This window comes from Trichechus manatus, unplaced genomic scaffold (assembly GCF_000243295.1).
Source record: "Trichechus manatus latirostris isolate Lorelei unplaced genomic scaffold, TriManLat1.0 scaffold00039, whole genome shotgun sequence".
In the NCBI taxonomy this organism is placed as follows: domain Eukaryota; kingdom Metazoa; phylum Chordata; class Mammalia; order Sirenia; family Trichechidae; genus Trichechus; species Trichechus manatus.
Genome location: NW_004443975.1, coordinates 7587033 through 7591593, shown reverse-complemented (window position 1 = coordinate 7591593; position 4561 = coordinate 7587033). Strand labels below are relative to the sequence as shown.

General features: G+C 37.0%; 1 protein-coding gene across 1 annotated transcript in view; it reads left to right on the top strand.

The window, feature by feature from the left end:
• Window positions 1-4561, top strand: part of SMYD3 (SET and MYND domain containing 3) — an 816669-nt gene that overhangs the window by 452614 nt on the left and 359494 nt on the right. The window lies entirely within an intron of this gene.

Genomic DNA, 4561 nt, shown 5'->3' with positions numbered 1-4561 from the left:
ACATGGATGCAGGGTAGAGGGGAGCGAGATAAGAAAGAGCTTTCTTTTTGTTGTTAGAAATGAACTATGTCCTAGGGACCACTGGGAATTGAGGGCATCTGGGCCCTGAGTGTATTGAGTTATTAAATAACCTCCTTTTTTCTTTTAAGAGTGAAATTGGGATGACAATAACCAATAAAGACTGTTTGCAGGAAAGTGTCAGGTAAAAGTTGCGTCAGGTATTTTGCTGTAAGAAGGCTTACATCATCTTAAAGTTAAAAAAAAAATGTGTACATGTATATGTGTAAATACTTATGCATATATTCATACATATACGTATATCATTCTTGTTTAGGGAGAACACTTTAAAAAGACTGCTGAGATGCACTTTACTGAGCATCAGCAATAAGTAAGATTTTAATTTGAACTAAGGTGGAAGCTTTAAAGAAGAAAAGATACTAATTTTTGTTTTCATTTCATTTGACAAACTGTTGTTTTGTTTTGTTTCTATAAATGAGAATACCACCAAGAATGGAGAGTTGAACTAGAGAATTTCCAAGTGAAATTCTGCATTAATTTCTGCAGCACACAAGAAAAACCTCTGTTTTCCCTCAGGCCAGTAATATTGTTTTGCACTAGTTTATGACTTTTTTATTAGATGACAGATATTCTGATTACAGCCAAAACTGATTCCTGATTGACTTTATCCTTTCAATCTCTCTTTTATTATAATTGTAAACTAGTTACTCTTAGGTGTATGTACTACATGTAGACTGGTGGTGTTGGTTGTCGTCGAGTCAACTCTGACTTCTAGCGACCTTATAGCGACCCTATATGTGCAGCATAGAACTGTTCCGTAGGGTTTTCAGAAGCAGATTGCCAGGTCTTATTTCCGAGGTATCTCTGGGTGGGTTTGAACCGCCATCTTTCGATATTGGTAACACAATCCCAATCTTGGCATGTTTGCTAGACAAAAAAAAAACAAAACCCGTTGCCATTAAGCTGATTCCAACTCATGGCAACCCTATAGGACAGAGTAGAACTGCCCCATGGGGTTTCCAAGGAGCAGCTGGTGAATTAGAACTGCCAACCTTTTGGTTAGCAGACACATCACTTAACCACTGCACCACCAGGGCTCCAATTTGCTAGACAAAGTCACAGTGCATTCCTTTTTCCATATTGCTGCTTTAGAAATTATCTGTTTACACATTTATCTCCCCCACTAGACTGTAGTCTTCTTGAGGTTGGACTTTGTGGGACTCATTTTTGTACTCGTACTTGTTAACATAGTTTATGGCACATAATAGGCTCTCAAAAAACATTTGTTGGGTAACAATGAAGCATGTTACTCCACAGTTTAAAAACATCTTCAGTGAATCCCACTGCCTATCAAATAAGGCCCAAGCTCTTCAGCTTGGCATCAAGAGTCCAAGAATCTGATCCTAATTTACATACCCAGCATTTTCTCTCAGAAATTCCACCTTATGTAACCTGTATGCTTCAGTTATACTGGGCTGCCTAGCTTTCCCCTCAGATGCCCTACATTTCCTTACCTCCTACTTCTACTTTTGGTTCCCCACCCCCATTTCAACCCTGAAATGCACATCCTCAAGGGCCAGCTCCTCCTGATTCTCAAACTGGAAAAATGTCTCCTTCCTTCCTACTTCCGTATGACAGTCAGCCTTGTTTTATATCCATTTGTGTACATGTATATCTTTACATATTTTACTTATATCGTAAAGGATAAGAACTATCTTGTCTTTCTGTCCTTATAAGCCTGGCAAGTATTAGTCTTTCAGTAAATACTGTCTTACAATAAATATTTTCAATAAACGCTGATCTGCTGTGAAACAAAGCATTTTTTCTGCTTTTTACCTCAGCCAAAGGGAAGAAAATTGGATAATTTATCTGGGTCAACCATGGCAAAAATGACAACAGTTGTTTTTTTTTGTCAAGCCAATAAAAAAGGAAGATAATTTTTTCTCTTGTCTTTATATGAAGAAAAGTGTATTACTCCGAATTAGTCTAAGGACTCTCAAAAGTTTTCATCAAAGTAAATGCTTTGGAGCTGCAGGCCACTTCTTAATTTGTGTGATCCTATCGAGATATCCTTCTGGTATTAATGATCTAGGCCAAGATCAATTTGTCAGTCATTATACAGTACTTGATCTCTTCTTAGTAAATTGCTCCTGAGGCTTGGATCTCATAAGGTTGCACAGGAACGGAGTTATATACTTTACAAAACTCTACAGTATCTAGCATAGTACTTTCCTAGTACCTCTAGCATCTTTAAACTTCTAGCGTCTTTAATACTCAGCATTCACTACTTGAGATTAGTTCCAGTAGGATATAAATAATCTGAAAATTTCAGCTAATTTTTAATTGCAAAAATATCATAAACACTATATATATATATATATTCCATACAAAGCTAAAATCCCCCCTTGATCACAGCCGTCAGTCCCTATTCCGTCTCTTCCCATCTTTCCCGAAGGTAACCACTGCTAGTATTTTGACATGTGACCTTCAGGACTCTACACACACACCCCACATAAGAAAAATAGAGCATCATATTGTATATATATATATATCTGCAACATCTTTATTTTTACTTACTAATGTCTCAGATATCTTCACATGTTCCTTACATACAAATCTATTACATTTGATATTCTATATTCTAGTGTTTCTGTATATTGAGTTAATTTATCTTATTGTAATCTCCTTATGAATCCCTTCAACTAGTATTCCTAATTGAGCCAGTAAAGCCTTATTGTTTTACAGCCCACTTACTTGAAATTTATGATAATTAGGCCAAGAATAGAATTAAAATTTATGGTTGCCAATTAATGCCTTAAAAGAATATTTTTTCTAATAAAGAGATAAAAAGCTTTTAAACACCAAGCTTAAAATGTACTAATTACACATAAATTCTTATCTGGTTCATTATCTAGCATAGTAGTAACTTATTCAGCTTATTCTGTGCATTTGAAAGCAGTACAAGGTGCATGCCATTAAAATAGTTCTATAATCAGATTTGTCACTAGTTAAGACTCTGCTTTTGTGAATTTAAACACAATTGTTCCCTTCCCACTTTATCCCAGCGTTTCGCTTTGTTCTGTTGCTTTTTGATTAGAGTTTGGAGAGCTCCCTGGGTAAAGGACTTTGCCTCTTGGTGAAGAGTACTCCCCTCGGATCTGATTCCTGAGTAGTTAGGGGAAGGGAATACAGGGACATTCTCTTCTGCTGCTTCAGCATCCTGAAGCTTGTTGCCATTTTGGATGTCATTTTCAAAAATAAAATGAGACATAGTTCACATAGATAATGTTCTACATCCTAGATTGGTGAGTAGTGTCTGGCATCTTAAAAGCTTGTGAGCAGCCATCTAAGATTCAACTGCTGATCTCTATGCATATAGAGCAAACTAGAATGAAAGAAATCAAAGGCTCAAAGAAGAAACTAGTCCACGGGACAGATGGCCCACACAAACCACAACCTCTTCGAACCTGAGACCAGAAGAACTAGATGGTGCCTGGCTACAATTACCAACCATTCTGACCAGGACACAGTAGAAGGTCCTGGATAGAATGGGAGAAAAATGTAGAATAAAACTAAAATTTTTTTTAAAAAGGCCAGACCTACTGGATTGGTAGAGACTAGAGGAACCCGTGAGACTATTGCCCCAAGATAACCTTTGAACTTGGGTTTGAAGCTATTTCTGCAGGTCACCTTTCAGCCAAATAACAGATTGGCTTATAAAATAAACAATATCATCCGTGAGTAATGTGCTCCCTTAAAACAATTAACTACATGAGACCAAACGGTCAACATTTACCCAGAAGCAAAGATGAGAAGGCAAGAAAGGGGAAGGAAGCTAGATCAATGGAAACAGAGCAAACAGAATGGAAATAATGCTGACACATTGTAAAAATTGTAACCAATGGCACAGAACACTTTTGTATAAAAATTATTAAATGGAACCCTAATTTGCTGTATAAACTTTTACGTAAAACACAATAAAATAATAAAAATAAAATAAAGTGAGTGTGAATAAAAGGTATGTCAGAGAACTAATAATTAAAAGCTCATTATTTTGAAGTGGATTCAGTTATGAAATCTCTCATAGATTACAACAAATGCCCAGATGTACTTCTGGCTAAACACCAAAAAAGTATAATTAGACCTGATCAATATTAGATACTGCTTTCTCTTTCTCCTTCTTTGAGAATTAAATGTATTTGTGGTATTTTTTCTCATTTTATGAAGAGATGAGGTGAATGCTATCAGTTTAGCCTTCAGGAAGGAGGGGAAAAGGAAAAGAAGAGGACATAAGAGAGACGCTGTTGCCATGGGTGTGGCAATTGCCAGTTCCCAACATGCTAGTTTTCTGTGTCTTTCATTGGGAGTCTTTGTGACTTTCTAAGTCCCCATGCCTGTCAGCCTCAAAGATAGTGTAGGAAGGGGAGGATGAGCAGCTCTCCAAGCCTGGGTCTTCCCTCTGAGCACAGACTTAGGCCTAAGAAGTGCCCACCACATCCATAGGTATGCTTCACTGGGGAAGAGGATGTTGTCATTCATGTCT